The sequence below is a fragment of the Eumetopias jubatus genome, unplaced genomic scaffold, assembly GCF_037043125.1.
Source record: "Eumetopias jubatus isolate StellerSeaLion01/CBP00866 unplaced genomic scaffold, mEumJub1_p1.0 scaffold_6, whole genome shotgun sequence".
In the NCBI taxonomy this organism is placed as follows: Eukaryota; Metazoa; Chordata; class Mammalia; order Carnivora; family Otariidae; genus Eumetopias; species Eumetopias jubatus.
The window spans coordinates 72,374,092-72,395,181 of NW_028274812.1; the positions used below are offsets into that span (position 1 = coordinate 72,374,092).

The 21,090-nt window shown below is 40.2% G+C and overlaps 1 non-coding gene across 1 annotated transcript; it reads left to right on the forward strand.

Moving 5' to 3' along the window:
• The first annotated feature begins 8,794 nt into the window (after nucleotides 1-8,794).
• LOC114213099 (U6 spliceosomal RNA) lies at nucleotides 8,795-8,902 on the forward strand. The gene has a single exon (XR_003610131.2). It is a non-coding gene; the product is annotated as a U6 spliceosomal RNA (small nuclear RNA).
• Nucleotides 8,903-21,090: the final 12,188 nt, after the last annotated feature.

Consider the following 21,090-nt stretch of genomic DNA (forward strand, 5'->3'; position numbering starts at 1 on the left):
GACATTACAGAGAGAGACTTTGGAGACTTCTTACAACATTCTCCAACAATTCTTCAATCAAAAGCAAAGAAGATAATTGAAACAATGAGCTCTTCAAAGCTCTCAAATGTAGAAGTAAGTAAAGAAAATATGTCTCAACCAAAATGGGCCAAATGGAAATTATACACACAAATGAAATTTCATCTCCTATTGATATATCTGAGCAAGTGATTTTGATGGACCATAAAGTAAAGGAGAGCAATCATCAGATTCTCAAGCGACAACTTCGAACTAAAACAGCTAAATAAATCACCTATGGAGAATGTTTTCATATAGGTTTTATGTTCATAATCATTGTAACTTGTGTCCTAACTTTTCAAAGACAATTGTATATATTATGATGCATTAAATCCTGTGTATACATTGCTATTTTATACATAGTATAGTTTTAATTCAATAAAGACAAGAAGTCAACAGCCCCATTTGTTTACTTTAAAAAAAAAAGGGATTTTTTCAGCAAACTGTTAAAATTTTCCAGACGCTGACCCTTTCACATCTGACCACATCAAAAAGGCAACTGCTGCCAAAGGCTCTGCCCAACTGATCTCTGAACATAAAAGAGATTCTCCACGGCTTAAACATAAGACCTTGTGCTGAGAGCTGACCCAGACCGGACAGAGGCCTCATCTTTTTTTTTTTTTTAAAGATTTTATTTATTTATTTGAGAGAGAGAGAATGAGAGATAGAGAGCATGAGAGGGAAGAGGGTCAGAGGGAGAAGCAGACTCCCTGCTGAGCAGGGAGCCCGATACGGGACTCTATCCTGGGACTCCAGGATCATGACCTGAGGCGAAGGCAGTTGCTTAACCAACTGAGCCACCCAGGCACCCCAGAGGCCTCATCTTAACTGCACACTCATGGACTGACTTCGCATTTGGTTAGTTAACTTCCTTCCCCTTGTTGTACCCTTTGTTGTGACTTCGTATTGTGCTTTGCTTTGTGCAACTTGTAGGAAGCTGAGTTAAATGTATAGTGAAATGTCATTGAGTTTGGAATCCTGAAACTGCATTGCAATTATGTTAACGTTGCTTTATGACTGAATAAACCCGATGTTGTGGAAAGACACAACTTGTGTGTGTGTCCTCTATAGCGTGCTCACTACCTAACCTCACATAACACTGGAGACTAAACGGGAAGTATCTCTTCACACAGGGCACAAGCTCCCTGATGGCCTTCAACTTTCCTGATGTCTTTTGCTGTTTACCAGGGTTTTGTCTGTCTCATTCATTTACAATCCCTGCCTGAATCCTGTGGGCATTCTAGTTCACAAATCCAACCTCAGAGTCTCCATAGATGAATTGCTTCTGAGAATGGTTTGCGCATTTCAGTTCTGCTACTTTTACCTTGCCTCCAGATGCCCAAGTGTACAAAGAACCATCTCAAAAAAAGAAAAGAAAAGAAAAGAAAAGAAGAGAAAAGAAAAGAACCATCTCCTATTTCTGACACCACAATGACCCATGAATTTGTGTCAACCTCACGGAGTGGGCTCAGGTGCTTCTATTGATCCTCAGTTCAGTCTCTCTTCTTCAATTTATGTATTTCTAATTCCAAAAGGCCAGGTCCCAGATTATTTCACACCTACTGATTTCCTTTCTGTAATTGAATAGTAGAAATAAAAGTATGGCCATTAGGTAAGGAAATAGCATACTGTTTATATGCTAATCAGAAGTCTTGCCTTCAAGCACAGCACAGATCAATTTCTATGAATCTTCTCAACCTCCTGTAACCTCCCTTCCCCTCCCAAATTTTGCATTAGATAATAAATCAGTCAACTGAGATTGGCTGGGTAGGAATTAACTACCCAATGGCCTCTCAGGAATGGTGTCTCCCCAGTTCATCCATAATTCTGAGATTGACACTTTAGATGAATCTTTTCTATCCTCATGTTTTCTGGTGCAGAGGAAGAAAGCTTATCCTTGGGATTTACAACAGAATATAACAAATTGTCAGGGGAAGGATTTGTTTTAAAAAATTTTATTTGGAAAAGGATTTCCTCACTCCAGATGAGGAAATTTTTCTAATAATTTAAGTAGGAGACAGCATTCTTTTAAGAAATTAAAGATAAAAGCAATCAGAATGACAAATGAAATCTTTTCACTGGCAAAAAAAAAAAAAATAAGTGAATAAATGAATCCAGCACATGAAAAAAAAACAAGGCTCTTTGCTCTGATAGTAATGTCATAAACACATCTATGATTGAAATAGAATGATTCTGCCAAGCAAAGGCAAGGTGTTGCAGGTACCAGACAGGCTGGGGTTAGTGGGGGAACTCTGGTTGTCTTATGCCAAACAGGGAAAGTAACTAGCTGCAGTGGGTAGTGTAGTTCATAATTAATATAAATGTAGATATTTGCAAGGTGACCAAAGAGACACAGACACACAGAGAGATAGAGAGGCAGGGAGAAAAGAAAAGATAAACCTCTAAGAATATGAGATTTGAGCCTCTTTCCAAGATGTACTTATTTTCTCCCTGACTTCTGTGTAGGCATCCTACATACCTCTTGGAATCTTCCAAGTGAGAATTAGGACCATCTGTCTATTGAAAAACAGAAAAACAAACAACAACAATGATGACAGAGTTAAGTATAACAGTAATCCTCATTTCTTCCTTGAATTCCTGCCTGGGTCCTTGAAGTAGGAGCCTCCAAAACTTGTACTCTCTGAAGGAAGTACTGGAAACATACCCAGTGTGCTACTTCCTGACAGACTCCCCTAGGAAGCCAGAAAGATGTTAACACTGATGCAATGGCATTTCTCCTCCGGGCAGGCATGCATTTGCAATCGCTACTCATGTGTAGCTCTGTCTCTTATGATCTGTATCATGTTTCTTGTCTTCTGTCTCTTCAATGCCTCCCATTTTCCATCCAATAACCAGAATGGCAGCAAAACTGGTTTCCAAGTTCTCTAAGTAAAAAGGAATAACAAACGGGGCAGTGCAAATGGGAGGTGGGGAAAAGATGAATACTAACTCTTCCTCCTCTCCATCTTTAAACAATTCTGTCTGCCACCAATGGCAATAAAAATTCCCTGGGTGGAGCCTCACCTGTGTACTAGACCTGGGCCAAGGACTTTACGTACGTTATTGCCAATTCCTATGACAACCATGAAAAACAGTATTATGGTCCCCAATTTACTGATTAGGAAACTGAGATTGAAGGAAGATTTTTGTTTTGTTTGTTTGTTGGTTTTAACTATCCCAGTAATACATCTAGAAAGTCGTGAAGCCGGGATTTAAATAGTTTGTCTGATTCCAAAGCCCATGCCTGTTCTAATACACTACATTGTCTCTCAATAGCATTTCTATATATTGATTGAGCACCACTGGAATATAAAATAAATGAGAGCAAGATTTTAGTCTGTTTTGGTCACAACTAGTGCCCAGAATAGTGCCTGGCACAAGGTAGGCACTTAATAAATATGAGGTGCATAAATGAGTGGTTTTTATTCCTCCTTGGTGAACTGAGCTCTGAGTAGAGAGCATGGTGGGCGCTCAGCCAATCCCTAGTCCTGATCTAGCATCCTCTTCCACCTTTTGCTGTCTTTCCTGAAGACATTCTTGACCATCCTACCCAAGAAACAGACTTCTAGTTTCTCCTACCCAAGACTGTGGACATTAAGATATTCAGACTTTCCCTGGATTCAACAGTCTATTATTATCATAATTTTTATCCAAGGTTTTTCTTTACTGTCTCTGGATTTTTTAAAAAGATTTTATTTACTTATTTGAGAGACAGAGAGCACGCGAGCAGGGAGAGGAGCAGTGAGGGAGGGAAGTGGAGGGGGAAAGAATCTCAAGGAGACTCCATGCTGAGATTGGAGCCCACTCGGGACCCAATCTCACAGCCCTGAGATCATGAACTGAGCCAAAACCAAGAGTTGGAAGCCTAACCTACTGAGCCACCCAGGCAACCTGTTGTCTCTGGATTAAAAAGTGTTTGTTGTCCCTAAAATATACAAAGTCGACTAGGTCAGGATCTGCTAAAAATTATATGTAATATTACAGACCAATCCTCCCAATAATCTTAAACTGCTGTTTCTAATGCCAAAAAGCAAAGAAAGTGCTGCCTCCTGGTTCAGAACAGTCAATCTGGAAGTGAGCCAATCACAAATGGCAGCAGTAGAGAAGTGGACCCATGATGTTTGGGGCTGTGTCAGTTTGGCTCCCATGGATGTTATTGGGCATGCTTCCCACTGACCAAATGGCTTCTGTTTCACGTGGCTGGTGACTATGGAAATGCAATCATAAAGGCATCTGTACTAGTCATCCAAAGAGACAGAACCAATATATAGAAAAAGATTTTATTAGAAGAAGATTTCTAGTATAAAGAGATTTATTATAAGGAATTGGCTCAAGCAATTACAGAGGCTGAGAAGTCTGCTGTCTGAAAGCTGAAGACCCAGAAAATCCAGGGGTATAGTCCAAAGCCATGAGGACCAGAGCACTTATGGGAAAGCCCCATTAAGAAAGCAGGAGAAGACCAATGTCTTAGCTCAGTCAGAGAGAGTGAATCCTGGCTTCCTTTACCTTTATGTTCTATATAGGTCCTCCATGGATTGGATGATTCAGTGTGGGATGGCAATCTGCTTTGCTCAGTCTACCAATTCGAGTGCTAATCTTATCAAGAAAAACCTTCACAAACACATCCAGAAATAATGTTTACCCAAACATCCTCACACCATGTGACCTAGTCAAACTGACACCTAAAATTAACCATCACAGCATCTCCTCAGAGGGAAAGCTCCATATTATCAGGGACAGTTCATCTGTGCCCAAGTATCCTGAGATAAGCATGGGCCTTGCTTATTTTTTATTCACTCTGGGGCTCACCACTCCCCCACTCCAAGTTCTGACTCCAGAGTTTAAACAAGGCCAATAATAATTTTATTTCTAGCCCAAGTGTTACATGCTTGTTAGTGGGGGTATAAATAGCAGTTCAGTTTGCACACCAGAAGAACAGATTGGGAGCACTACCCTGAATATGACAGTGATGTTACACCTGCTTTGTGTAGAGACTTAACTAATATGCCAGTACCAGTGCCTGTGCAGACCAAGTAGGACTTGGAGGGAGGAGAGTGAGGCCAGCCTCTGGAGGGCAGTGTCCTTCCATGAGTCATGAACCTGCATGACCAGTGACCTGGCTTTTCCAGGCCAAGTTCTACTTACTCTAAATGTGTGCATGTAAGCACACCCACACATGCACACATACATACACACACTCACCAATCTTTAGCTTTCAGAAGGGATGTCGTACTGCAACTTATAAAGTAAAGGAAAAATAAGATTTAATTCATTTGTCAAAGTGTGTATATATACACACATACACATACTACTCTACTGTTAACATAGTTATCTAAACATGCGCTTGCTGAGTCTTTAGTCCTTCCCAAATCAACAGAAAGGGGTTTGGTTTTGTGAATAGAAATAATGTCTAATTCACCCTTATCTCATTAATGATTCCAGTTAATTTCAGAGCTCTGTTGCTGCCAGCTTCTTATTCCTTTACTGACCATAGTACCATGCTGGGCTTTAACATATTAGCATAATCTGTTGATATTAAGGATTAAGGATTGGGAGTACTAGGTCGACCTGCATGGATTTGTGCAAAGAATCATGTTGCTGGCGTTGTATACACACACACATACACACACACACACACACACGCACACTCACATTGTGTACTGTGTTTGGGAACTAACTTTTTGACATGGACCCCAGGAGATAAGAGTCTGAGGTATAATTCAGAACACCAGAGAATGCATGCATTAGTAAAAAATGTAGACGTCCTGTAGCACAACCTTTTCATTAAAACCTCAGGGTCTAAGAGGCTAGTAAGTTCACACAGCTGGTCAGTAGCTATCTTGAACTCTAAAGTCACCCCCAAACAAGGCTAAGTATTAAAAATATTTAACAATTGGTAAGGAACTGGCAATGACAAAGAGTCTGGAAGCCACAGATGACTGGCATTAATGCATGCCATCTGTGTATCATCCATGACCCAAATGGCTGCCCTTTGCTGCATCTCAGAACCATCCTCCCGCAACCCCCTCCCCACCCTCTGCTACAGCAGCAGATCTGAATTGCTCACAATCATTCAGTTCCTATGATCCTAGAGAACTTTAAGTCTTGACCACTTTTTCCTGGATGCTAAAAGGACAACTAAAGAGATTGTGGATTTAACCTAGATTGCCTGAGTCAGTTGCTTCAAGGCATTTCTTCTTCTGTAGTTAGACTGTCTTTTGTTCAGTCTCATCCCCCTGGTATTGAGCTAAGACTTCCTATATTTGGTCCAATTCTTCCTCATTACCACCTCCCACACCCGTTTAGAAATTAAGAATCAATGGCATAAGAATCCTAGTGGGCTAATGGCACCTTTGTAACAGAACTCAGATATCAGCATCCCCTAACTTACTCTTTTCAGTGCCCACATTGTTCTTAGGCTATTTAATAAAATACTATTTGGTTTAGTACAAAGAATAAAAACAGCTTGTGATTCTCCTCTCTTTTCAATGTTCCCTTTCTATTTTTGTACACTCTCCCCCAAAGAAATTTTTCTTCGAGAAAAATAAAGTTAATGCCCATGTCAAGTGCCCATTTAGAAGAACTTTGCTCCACCAGCTCTGCCAGGATAATGAAGGGTGATTGCTGTCACCGGCAGACCCGAGGCTTCAGTGCCAGCGAGTCATCAGGCTGATGCTTCCCCCAGCGTGACAACTTCCTTCTCTCAAGGGTTTTCCCTGGGAATCTATAGTGGCACTTGAAAAGCAAATAATTAAGAGCAATAAATAGCAAAATCCTCTAGAGAAATATAAATTATTCATAATAATAACTGTGCAGGCTGGCTGGAGGAGGAGTGTTTTTATCATGTGCAAGAATTTTCTGAATCTGCTCAAATATGTTTAAAATCTTGGTGTTAAACACTGTTAGTTCCTCAAACCAAATAGAATCACTCTTCAAGGATTTCTTATAACGCCAAAGTATCAAATTTGATCACTTGCTCTCTTTCATAGTATTAGTGCAAAATATTTTTATCTTACTACATTATCCAGGTTCTACATTATCATTGCTCATCCTCAGGCTCAGCAACACATCTTAGGGCTGGGAAGAATAGTGTGGTTCAGAGGAATGAAGTAAACGGCATAACTCAGGGATCTGGATCGTAACTCAGTTACTAGCTGGATGCCCCTCAGCAAGTAACCTGCTGAGCTTCAGTTCCATCATTGATAATTCTGGAAGTAATCAATCCTGTATCATAGGGCATTATGAGACTCCAAGGAAATGAGGTATATAAAAGTATTTTTAAACAACAAAATACTACACAACTAGTTAAATAAATTGTATCATTATTTCTCCTGCTTTTACCCATTGTGTTCTATGAATGCTACCACATCACTTTGGGAACTTAGTATTTCCCATCTTTGAGATCCTCTTGAGACGTCTTCTTGACAATGCCTAGTAGCTGAAGAGTCTTTGTTTAAAGAGTTTTTATAGGGGTGCATGGGTGGCTGTTTAAAGGGTTTTTATAGGGTCGCCTGGGTAGCTCAGTCAGTTAAACGTCCACCTTTGGCTCAGGTCATGATCTCAGGGTCCTGGGATCGAGTCCCGCATCGAGCTCCCTGCTCAGGGGAGAGTTTGCTTCTCCCACTGCCTCTCCCCCCGACTCATGTGTGCTCTTTCTCTCTCTCTCTCTAATAAATAAATAAAATCTTTTTTTTTAAAAAGAGTTTATATATATATAGATCTTATCCTCTCTTCTTGATGGGATAGTGAACTGAATTTGGGATGCAGGCAAATGCTACCTTGGGAGACGAGAGGACAATCAGTGAGAAAGAGTAAAGGTGGTCTCCCACCCATTCCTGGTTTAGACTCTACAGCTGGAACTTAGAGAACAAGCTGATGGTAACCAGAGGGGAGTTGGGTTGGAAGGATGGGTGAACTAGGTCATGGGAATTAAGGAGTGCATCTGTTGTGATGAGCACTGAGTGTTGTATGCAAGTGTTGAATCATTGTATCATATACCTGAAACTAACTTTACACTGTATGTTAACTAACTGGAATTTAAATAGAAACAAAAAAAACCCCAAAACACCTTCTTGCTGTGTCCTGAGGACTGGCTCCCTCAGGCAATCATTCTAGCAGGGCTTGAAATGTTGCTCTTCTTTCTCTGTTATATTGTTTGGGGTTTATGTTAGTTTTTCCAATCTGGTTACTATGCAAAACAGGTCCTCTTCTTCAAAGAGTCCCTTTAACAGTAGGTAAGCTTGGGTACATCTTATCTTCCCCTTTACATAGGTCAGCTCTTAAGGTCTCATTTTCCCCCTTCATATCTGTTCAGCTTATCTTCTAACATCTGTGTTTCACTTAAGGTTCTCTTTCTCTTTTTGTTCATCAGGCTTTTAAGTTTTTATTTCATTTTATTTCTTCTATTATTTTTATTAGCTGGACTGAATAGGACCTCTCTATTTGAAGAACTATTTTCAGATTACTCCAGCTCCTTATTGACTTTCTAGGCAAATCTAATCCTTAGAAACAGGAAATTCCTGGAGAACATCTTTTTCACTATCTTCCTAGGTTCTGGGTCTTCAATAACTTTATGAATTCATTGAAAAATTGTGCATGTTTTTGTCATAATAAGGGTTTCGGACCCTTTTATTTTTTCATTAGTAAAATCTACCGCACTTCTTCAGTTGGACCCTGAGTTTGGCTCTCTGAAAACTAAGGTCAAAGAGAGATTCTGTCATTAAGAAATCCAGAGCCAGTGCTTGCTTCAGCTTACATATACTAAAAAATTGGAATGATACAGAGAAGATTAGCATGGCCCCTGCGCAAGGATGACATGCAGATTTGTGAAGCATTCCATATTAAAAACAAAAAAAGAAAAGAAAGGGACACGGGGGTGGCTCAGTCTGTTGTGTGTCTGCCTTTGGCTCAGAGTCCTGGGATCAAGTCCCACATCAGGTTCCCTGCTCAGTGGGGAGCCTGCTTCTCCTTCTGCCTGCAGCTCCCCCTGCTTGTGATCTCTCTCTCTGACAAATAAATAAAATCTTAAAGATAAGAAAGAAAGAAAGAAAGAAAGAAAGAAAGAAAGAAAGAAAGAAAGAAAGAAAGAAAGAAAGAAAGAAAAAGAAAGAAAGAGAGAGAGAGAGAGAGAGAGAAAGAAAGAAAGAAAGAAAGAAAGAAAGAAAGAAAGAAAGAAAGAAAGAAAGAAAAAGAAAAAGAAAGAAAGAAAGAAAAAAGAAATCCAGAACCAATTTGAAGTAATATATGATAGGGAATAACCCACACTTATGATATACCACATTAACCCAAACTTAGCCAAGCGCCTCCCCTGTATTCTCTTGGTCTACAATGTAAAATGGAATTTAGGCAACCAGTCCAGAGCTGCCTACTTAGACCCAGCAGGTACAACTGAAACCTCAAACACCATGAGTGCTCTGTAAGATATACAGAACTTAGATCCTTTGACATTAAAATTCCTGCCTACTGATCTGGCTGGAAAACAGTCAATAGAGCCAATATTGTCTGTCTAACCAACACCTGAAAGGTCTAATTCTACCCCAGCTTTCTTGTAATACTAAGCAAACTGAAATAGCCTATACTTTAAAACCTAAACTCATTTGTTGGACCACATGAGTTAAAAGCCCAACTCACCAATTTAAAAAAAAAAAAGCCCATTTCACCAATCCCCAACTCTGCCCACAATTGTAAAAATGGGCAGCATAACCCAATATAGACCACAGCTGCCAAACTCAACAGAATAAAAAACCATGGCCTGACCCATTCCAAAGTCTCAATCTCTGAGTGTTGGTTTTCTTCCCAAATTCCACTCCTTATTTATTGCTCATGATCCTCAGCCCATTCACCAAATATCAGATCAGGGAAGGGTCACTTAAGGACACCTCCGTTCCCCATCTCCCTACAGAGGTTGAGCCTGTCCCTGAAATTAAGACAGGGTGGAGGATCAGAGCAGAACGTGTAGTCTCTGCAGTAAGCAAGGGAAAAGGAAGGACTGAGCCAGGGGGCACACTCAGATTTTCCCCTCAAACTCTCTAATCAGAAAAGTAAATTCTCTTGCCTTGAGTAGGACAGAGTAAAGGACATTAAGGGAAATATCTTTCTTCAAAGAAACCAGAAGTTGTTAATAAGCACTCCTCCAATTTTGATCGTGAGTTAAGATAGCACCTAACCTTAACTATTCAGTGATTTTTCTCTGGGCACAAAGGAAGCAAAAAATTGGTTTCGTATAAGATTTTGACTTCCTTAGAACAATGAATCAGAGAGAGGTTAGTTTTAGCCTCTAGGTTGTGAGATCTATGTGATACAAAATTAAATACAGGTTGATGATTGTATTATCATAATCATCAGTATGAAGGTGAACCTTAGGGTGACTTAATAGCAATATTATTTGAAATTTGGGACGCTGTAAAAAAATAGTGATTAATGATTATTTTCATTGTTATGAATTATTTATAACATCTGAAATAATATTATAAATTTAATGATTGCAATAATGTGATATAACAAGAACTTAAAGATAATTCTTATAATATTTAATTTGGATATTATTTTATATTAAGTCAATAAGGAAGTAGATTGGAGTAGATGGGGTCTGCATTTATGAAAGAGTGTATAATGGAAAATTATTGCCAAAGAATTTAAACAGAATTGTGATTCCAAGGAAAATTTCTTCACAGAAGGGCTTTTGTAGCTTAACAAATCTCCTGAGAACTACAAAACATTACTTGACATAGATCCCTGGCCAAAAGAACAGCCACTGATAACATTAAGAGATTCTATCAAAGTTGAGATGACCCAACATCAGCATCGACACGGACTTCAAGAAAGCCACTCTTGAGTTCTGCATAAATGGAACCCCACACAGGCATTCCATCAAAACCACAAATGTCTCTCATTCCCTTACTAGGTCTGGTCCTTTAGGTAAGGTCTCTAACCAGTGGTAACTCTGGCAACTCACAACCGAACCATGTACCTGTGATGCAACTTTGTGACAATACTATTAAAAATGGGAATTTCATGTCATACTACAAAAATGTTCAATTGTTTAATTTGACAGAGTGTCTTCTCAACAGGCAGCTGCCATTAATTTTTGAACTTCACTTCTGGAGGACTTAGAGCAATAAGAGGAAGGAAGAAACACTTCTTAGCTGGTGTCACATTTTCTCAAGTGGAGGCTTTCTTACTAAAATAAAATAAAAATATTCTTGTAACTAACAAGGTTTGACAAGTTAAAATGTATGTCGGCCACGAGAAAGAGGTGTTACGTACATCAGAGGCATGAGGACAACAGAGTTTACAATAAGTTCTGTAGCTGTGTGCTGCCCTGGTTTAAGTGTAGGGTGGAGTTAACCCAATCTAGTTTTTCCAACAAAAAAATAACTTTTCCCAAGCCCTGTGTACCCTTGCCTGTTCCTTTGTTATTTAATCATACAGATCCCTAATAAGAATGCCCTCTGAAGGGTAAAGGAAGAAAACTTAAACATTCCTTTTGGTATTTACCTAAAAGTATATACATAATGATATTTTCTCAGCTTAAGCTCTATGAAGTTATACAATATTCTTTCTTCAGCAAAGAGAAGCAGCAAATTCCCAATGCCTTGCCATGCATCCTTTTCTACAGGTAACAAGTCCATCCAGGCAAATAGTTACCTTTCTTCAAATAAGAACAAAAACAAGAATTTAAAAATTTGAGGAGCTTGGGAAATTGATGAAAATGGAAACTATGTGTAGGGAGAAAATGTTATCTTTTGATCACAGCCTTCCTTTCTATTCACTTAATACAGCCCAAATTTGCATATCAGAACACACTCCTTTTCCAGCACAGGAGTAGATAGTCTGTTTAAAAATAATGTCAAATTGAGACAAATTATAAAACAAGGGGAAAAAGAGAAGAAGAAGAAACACTGCTTCATTGCTTTCCTTACTCTAGAATATCACTCACCCATCCATCTTTCTATTTCTGAGCAAATCAAGCATCTGCTTTATTGGGTCTGCACCAGCAATAAGTTGACAACTGATAATTTTCAGGCAGTCTTCAGCCTTCAAGGCTCACCATGGAGTGATGGTGCTGGTCTATCTCTTTCCATCCCCTCCCCTACCTCTGGGAGTGAGTCTGTCTGTCCGTTCCTCCTTCTTCCACGACAAGAGCCCCCAGCTTCGGCTGCCAGGCTCTCAGGGAAACACATAGCCCAGAGGCTCTAGGGTTCATGGGGAGCTCAGGCTTAATGTCCAAGTGATCTCCAGTCCCACCAAGTCTCTCAGAGTCATTACAAGATTGGTTAGATAGACTTTGGAGGCTTGTCTGGAAGGCTATCTATTAGTGATAGCCTTTGAGTGCCAATAACACTTAGAACAGCCTTTTTCATATATTACAGACAATCACTTGCACCTACATTAGTGTGGGACATTACTTCTGTGGAAGAGGCCTGTAAATGAACCAGATGAATCAAGTAAAAGATGCGCATTAAAGTTGCTACATATTGGGGCTCCTGGGTGGCTCAGTTGGTTAAGCGACTGCCTTCGGCTCAGGTCATGGTCCCAGGGTCCTGGAATTGAGCCCTGCGTCGGGCTCTCTGCTTGGTGGAAAGCCTGCTTCTCCCTCTCCCACTCCCCTTGCTTGTGTTCCCTCTCTCATTCTCTCTCTCTGTGTGTGTCAATTAAATAAATAAAATCTTTAAAAAAAATAAAGTTGCTACATATTAATATTAAAACGTAATAGAGTAAGCTACAAATGAACAGGAATACGTTGGAATGCCCACTCCCCATTTACCAGCAAACATTTGATACTAGGCTAGGTACAATAATAGCTTGAATGCCAAGATATCTGCATTTAGATTTCTCCCTTTTTTTCTTAAACATATATTTTTCAGTCTATTTTTTACTATCCTTGGTCCTTATCAGTAGGCCTTCAACGATCCTGAAAGAAATGCAACCTCCCTCTAGTATATAAACATTAAGCAACTCTGGGTCTAACAAAGTGTGATGCCAATCTTAATTTTACAAATTATTTATCATTAATAAAAAAGAGATTAGGTCCTAAGGAAATGCAGCCCCCAACCCAATCCCATGGTACAGAATTTATTTTGTGTGAGCCTGGATCAAACAAGTAAATGTGATGTTTAAGGTATCACATTGCTTTTCCCATGAAGCTCTTTAACATTCCCAGCACTACTCTTTGCCTTCTTGAGGTTGACCTAGAATGCAACACAAATCATACAGGTTGCTGGGATACAAATTCTGGCCTCCCAACACTGGGAACCTCATGAATGTTTTCATCACTTTTTGTTATGATTTTGGAGCCCCAGAAATTCCAGTCTCTCTCTCCAGTCATGTCAATACCTTCATCAACCTTATCATAACTGTGTTTACCTGTATGTATCTGATGCTACTGAATACTGCCACATCCTTCTTGAATTCCATCTGTCTTGGTGTTCCAAGGTACTGCCCCTGGAGTAGCCAGACCAGCTCCTTGCTCTCAGTTCTCCTGACTTAAGCAAAGTAAGTGACAATTAATGCAGTATGACTCCCGGTTCACCAGAAAAATCTCCCTGTGAGCCACCCTATAAGGATCCTTCTTCCTAGATTCATTGTCTTGGCTTAGCCAAGCCTCTAGAGGAGTTCTTTGTTTAGACTTAAAAGATATATAGCAGCACAGATGTGAAATCTATGAAACATGCACCAAGAAGCAAAGGCTTGATATCAGTGGTATAAGATCCCCCCATTATTATTTCATCCTTCCCCTACATACACACAAACCTTTTGTGAGCAATCACTGCCTGCTACTTTCCCTCCTCTTCCACTGTGAGACCTGGTGCTTCCTCTTCAGTCTCTGTCCAACTCAAGGCAAACAAATACTCTGTTTTGAAAGGATTCTAACCCCTAATCTATGACCCACTTTCACATTCTATAAGTTTCTTTCTCACTCCAAAATCAAAAGATTATGTAGATGAATGAGAATATCTTAATAAAAGTGCATAAGATGATAAGCATGTATTGTGTTAAATCAACATCTTGGGCCATCAAACAGCATGTATGTTTCAGTTCTTTTCTTTAATAAACCAATCCCTGCCTCCCATTTTGACAGAAAGGCATGAGTAGGCATTTTTTAAAGGAAAGTATATTTCATTCAATAATATTATTACTTGATGTCAATAACAGATCAGGGGATTCAATCCCTCGGGACAAAGAGTGAGAGAGAGTGATGCAGGGAAGGACAAGAAGCAATACAAGCTGACGGTTAATCATGATGGCCAGGGCTTCGAAATGAGTTGTGAAAAGACAAGACATTCCTGATCAGCCGCGCAAGATGAATCCACACAAGCTATGCAAAGAAGAGGTAACTTGGAACTTTGTCAGTGAGAGAAAGGAAACAGAAGTATTCCCTTCAATTCTCACAGAGATTTTCCCTGCTCACTCTCTAGATGCACATACTTACAAGCTATAGAGCATCCCTCCTGGGATCTGCTATTTATCTGCCTGGATTTCTCCTGTCAAATATCTCCTATGGTCAAAGTTTACACCATGAGGAGTTAACTACCCCCTACTTGCGGTTGCCACATCCAGCTCTTTCCATTTGGCGCCCTCTCACAAAGTTAGATCCCACTCTCTGAAGTATGTGTGCCATGTTAAATATGAGTTTGGAGGTAGCCAGATCTGTAGCTACAGAACAGGTGTCAAAGAATTTGTCTATTTATGCCAGTAAAGACATTCCATCTAGAGGAGCAACTGTATTTCAAGCCATCCACTAATTAAACTTCGATTAATTCATTGCTAACCCTACATCTTATTCACAGGTCCAAAAGTGGGTAGAAGGAGAATGTGATATCAATCACCACCCCTCTGCTCCAGCCTCCCACATCTTTGCAATTTTGGTTGGGAGGGAGTGGAGAGGGAAATTTAGGAACTTCCACAAGCTGATGACACATTATTTATTGTATACCTAGGAACTAGAGAAATTACCACAAGATGGTTTGATGGGCCCATTAAGTCTATTTTAGGATGCTTCCCATTTTACAGATGAGAACACTGAGTGAAATAACTTGTCTTAAGTCCCAACATCTAGTGACAGTCAGGGCAAGAGTGCCCATGTTAGTGCCTCCCAGGACAGTGTTATTAAGAAACCACCCCAAAGTGATTTCTGTAATGTAAAAGAGCCATTCTTTTAGAGTGTGTTGTGTTACTGACTGCTTCAAAGTCTTTGTCCTGTTCCTGAGAAATAAATTCTCTTCACAGCTGCGGCTCACAGAAACAAGAATAGTTCAGAATAGAATATCCCTCTCATTTATTATGTACTTGAAAAACAACTTGACCATGTCACAGAATCATCTGTGATTCGTTTAGACTGCATCACTTTAGCAGTTGTGAAGTTAATGCATTCTTCTTTGTCATGTCTTTGCTTGAACACATAGTCATTCCAGTCATCACAGGGGCAAGGGAATGTGATCTACCTTCTATTATGCACTTGGTGAACTAATACATCATCAGATTTCAGAAGTTTTGAGTTTGATGGCACATGTCAAAGCTTAAATTAAGCCTGTTTCTAGAGATGAATGCCATTTTAGGCTTGTGAAAAGGCAACAAACACTGTTCTTTCCTAAAGAGCAGATGACATTTGAGCTGGGTTTTGAAAGAGATGTTCCTAGTCCAGAAGGTTCTTCTTGTCTGCCTGCTCTTCCTAGTCTCATTTTGCTGATGAAGAAACTGAAACCCAGAGAAAGGGAGGAACTGAGTGAGGTGACTCTAGATGATGGCAGTGTTAGGATGACATTTCCTGAGTGCTGGGCCAGTCTGATCTCTAACATGGGGTACCTGACTGTTGATTGTACTTCTTATTAATCTTCATGGGCTTTGGAGTCCAAAGACCCAGACCTATCAATGTCTAGTTCTTCCTGATAAACTATGGAGCCCAGTATTATCACCTATAAAACAGGTAGAGCAATAATTACTACTCCCACAAAGTTATTGTGAGAAAGAGATTCCTTATGAATAAGGAAGTATTCTATACAGATTGAGACATCATATAAAATGTGAGATAATAGAATATATATATATATATATGTCTCTGCCCACCAGTTCCTGGCACAGAGTTCTTAAAACCCTTATAATTTCCTAAATGATAAGAACACTAGGGTCATCTCTTGTTCTAATATTTGTCTTTGACCCAGTCTCTGACACAGGGCCCCTAAAACTCTTGTAAGTTCCTAAGTAATAAGAACACTAGGAGGATCTTTTGTTCTAATGAGGTGACTCTGGGCAGGCTCCTGGGTGGCTCCTGGATACAGGCTTGGACCCAGAAAGATGAAGCCATGATTAGAAGTTTGGAATTTTTAGCCCCACCCCCCCACCATCTTCCAGAGAGTAGAGAGGGGCTGGAAATGGAGCCAATGATCAATCATGCCTACACAATTAGCCTCCATAAAAATCCCAAAACTATGGGGGTACAGAGAGCTTCCAGGTTGGTGAACACATCCACACTGTGAGGGTGACATACCCCAACTCCACAGGGACAGAAGCTCCTGTGCTCAGGACCCTCCCAAATTTCACCCTATGTATACCCTCTGTGGCTGTTCATCTGTATCCTCTACTACATCCTTTAGTAAATGGGTAAATGTAAGTAAATATTTCTCTGAGTTTTGCAAGCCACTCAAGCAAGTTAATTGAACCCACGTTAGGGGATGATGGAATCCTGACTCTATAGCTGATTGGTCAGAAGCGCAGGTGACAACCTGAGCTTGTGACTGGCATCTCAAGTGAGGATCAGGAGACAGTCTTGTGGAACTGAGCCCTTAACTTGTGGGATCTGATGCTATCTCCAGGTAGAGAGTGTCCAAATTGAATTAAATTGAAGGATACCAGCTGGAGTCACAGAGAATTTCTTGGCATGGGCAAAAACCTCCTCACATTTGGTGACCAGAACTGTTAGAAGTGTTCTGTGTGAATAATGCAACATATTTTAAGAAAAAAGAAAAAGAAGAAGATAGTAGGAGAGGAAGAATGAAGGGGAGTAAGTCAGAGGGGGAGACGAACCATGAGAGATGATGGACTCTGAAAAACAAACTGAGGTTTCTAGAGGGGAGGAGGGTAGGGGGATGGGTTAGCCTGGTGATGGGTATTAAAGAGGGCATGTACTGCACGGAGCACTGGGTGTTATGAACAAACAATGAATCATGGAACACTACACCAAAACAAATGATGTAATATATGGTGATTAACATAACAATAAAAAATTAAAAAAAAAAGAAGTGTTCTGTGTGACTAGTAAAGGAGATGCAGAAGAAACATACAGTAGAGAAGAATTAGGTTTTTCCCTACATAGGAAGTAAACGGTAGTTTCTTCCTTTACAAACATTAATTATTGCTACTTCTTTCTAACAATGAGTTTGCCAATTTTTTTGCACATAGAATTTAATAGAAGTTTGTGCCACCCACAAAGTTAAGACAAACTGATTTTAGAAGTACTACAAACTTTAAAAGTATACATGTAAATGATACAAGATGAAGAAATTTCTTTGAGCTCTAAATTCGTCTTTAGTATTTCATTTTTGCAGCTGGCCATGTCCCAACACACCTCTTAATCAGTCTTGAGTACATTGAATCTGCTCTGAGAATTAGCCAGGATGTTTTAGTCACTGGGCCCCATCATTTTACCCTCAGCCACTCTTTCCCTTTGGGACATCCAGTGCCAAACAGAGGTCTAAGACTATTAGACTAATGTCTCCTGGGACTTCTCCAGCAGGTTTCCTTGAAGATCCAGCTACCCAACAGAAGTTTAAGGACTGACTGTAATAACTATAACTAACACTTGCACAGACTCAACTAACAAAGCCGTTACCTATACAGTCTGCAGAGGCAGGGAAGCTTTTGTCCATTTAAAAGTGGAGGCTCACTGATGTAAAGTGATTTTTTTCAGGTACCGTACTGGCAAGTTCTGATACTAAATACAGTGTGTTTCCTGTTTCAGCACACTGTTGTCTCTGTGAATTCCTAAGGTTAAAAGGAGTCTTTATATCTTCCAGAAGCAGAATCCAACATGTGGGTATAAATAAGGGCGGAGAGAAAGTCTGCCACTCAGATTTCTGAAGTCTGTATATTTGGTGAAAATCCTTACATGGTATGTATTTATATGATATGTAGGCTGTTAGCATCAATGGTGAAGCACAACAGTAACATAAAAGATGTTAAGGACAGTTTGCCACAACAGTTGTTTTTACATGAATATACATCCCTTTCCCTGCTGGTGATGTGTTAGCATGAAGGAAGGAGGAAAGATGTGCCTTGGTATTTCTATCAGTCTCCATTGGGACAGGCTCAAAGTCAGAAGCTGATGGTGGGAAGCAAAAAGTGTTCTGTCTGTGAATGCCTATGAATCTCTCTATTCACCAGATGTGGGCAGAGACAGCTATGGGGTTTAGACACATTTAGTGATAATGCTTTTCAGCTGCTGCCCAGATGGGGCTCAGATTCAATCTCCAGTAATATCTTTGCTTCCCTCTCATTGCACCCATGTACCCTAGGGTTGGCACAGAAAAGCACTCATGATCTTTTATCATTTAGACATCTGGTGCAAAAAGAATTTTTCCCTGGGCTACTTGAAAACTCACAAATATGATTTGGTTGACCTCAAGTGCATAAAAGTGTGAGAAATTGATAGGATGTCAGAAGCACCTTGGCTCACACACTGCACCTCACAGTCACCTGGCTCTTGCAGCTCTAGCACTTGCCATTTCCTCTTCCAGGGCCCTTTCCTTTTGGGATACGCACAGAAACTACCCAAAGGCCAGAAAACAGAGTAGGAGGCCTCACTGGGGATCACAGCCCCCTGAGGCCAGTTAGCATCTATATCAACATGACCTTGACTGTTCCTCTACACACCCAGGCTCCAGAAGCATATGTCTGGACCTCTCCTTGATAAGCATCCTCTAGTTTGACCCAAACACAAAATCACTCTGTCCATGCTCTTCCTGATCTTTTCAGACACGCCCTGTTGCTGAAGATTTCTCTGCCCTATCTAGGAGCAGCAGGCCTGGTTCCACGGACTGTGGGGCCCAGTGCAAAATGCAAATGCAGGAACCCCTGCTCCAAAAGCAGGGGGAAAGTGTTAAAGTATTCAAATACGGAACATTTTCTTTCTTGCATGGCCTCTCTCTTGCTTTGTCATGGTGTTTTCTATTTGATATGTAATGTCATTCTAAGTAAAGAAAAATTACAAATTTAAATTACTAGCTTCAATTTTATCATTTGTCTTTATATTGTGCGATGCCAGCTTCAAATGCAAATGCAGGCGCATTTATCTCATTTGTGGAGTCACCAACATTAAGCTATTTGTATATCATAAAAGCATATGTATTTTGCTCTCACCAGAAGAGTGGGAAAACTGCATAAAATAAAATCCACTGTTTTTCTTTCACTTGTTTAGACATGCACGTACTACTACCTAAACTCTGTACCACTGGCTTACTATTAAGAAAGGAAGGCTGACACAATATGAGACTGTGAGTTGCCCTCTCCCTCCCTTTCCTTCTGTGTCATCATTTTCAGCATAAGTGTTTGGCTAGTGCAGGGAGGTACAGGAGTAAGAAAGAACATGACAGAGATCCATGGTCATTTGTGTTTCTTGGGACCCTACTGCCTTCTTTCTGTGTTCACAGCAAATTCTGGTTAGGATGGAAAGCAGGACTTACCAGGATTGTCAATCCTTCCACTTAATCATAGATGTAACATGCTTACCTTATACTCACTTTGAGGCTCACTGATCTCCCATGCACTCTGTAATCACGGCTACCCTGTGCTCATGGAATCTTATGTTCATGGTCATTGTGTCCTGTGTTCATGCAGCTCCCTGTGCTCAAGGATATCCTGTGCTCACGGGGTATCCATGCTCATGGACACCCTTTACTCATGAGACACCCTGTTCTCATGGGGCATCCTGTGTTTATAGGCACCTTATTTTTATGGGTACCCTGTTCTCACGGATATTCTGTGTTCATGGGGCATCTTTTGCTCATGGGACCTGGTGAGCATTATATGCGATGAGGAGGGAAGTAATTGAGGACATGCACATTGCACATAGCTCCTCTTTTAGGTGCATTTCCATTGCTCCATTGACTTCATTTACAAAACAAATGCATCTTCACATTTTGATAGGTTTTAACCTGTTTTACATCATATAACTCTGACCTGTGCAGGTATCTCAGGGCCCTAGCTCCACGACTCTCCAGATATTTTGTTATTCCTCCTCTTGCAGACCTCTAACCACCCATAACTGGTGTTGGCAAGGGAATCAAAAACAAGCAGTTTCGGGCGCCTGGGTGGCTCAGTCGTTAAGCATCTGCCTTCAGCTCAGGTCATGATCCCAGGGTCCTGGGATCGAGCCCCGCATCGGGCTCCCTGCTCTGCGGGAAGCCTGCTTCTCCCTCTCCCACTCCCCCTGCTTGTGTTCCCTCTCTCGCTGGGTCTCTCTATGTCAAATAAATACATAAAATCTTTAAAAAAAAAAAAAGAAAAGAAAACAAGCAGTTTCTAGGAAGCCATGTGGCAAATGCATTCCTGAGTTTGAACACTCTAGTGTGCAACCTGTGGTGTCATTCCTAAAAATGGCTACTATAAAATCTAATCACTGCCTCTGTGACTGCCACTCCTTCTATGATTTACTAAAGTAAACAACAAATGGCAATTTTTTAACATTTTCCTAGCATAACAGATGGTCTATGAAACACTACTGGGGCAAAGACAAGTTTAAATCTAGTATGTGGCAATAACTGTTATGAATCAGGCAGAAGAGTTCAAGTTTCAGTTCTGCCACTAATGATGCAAGTGGCTTAGCCTCCAGAAGCTTCAGTTTTCTCCTCCATAAAATGAATCACTCACCTTACAGTATTATTTTAAGATTCCAATGAAGTAATGATTGTGAAAGCATTTTGCAAACTCTAAAATTCCATACAATTTGTGAGATGATATTATAATAATAATTGTGACCTTAGTTTAGAAATAAAAAATAAATCTTTAACATTAAATTGAAAAGTGAATTCTCTACTCCCA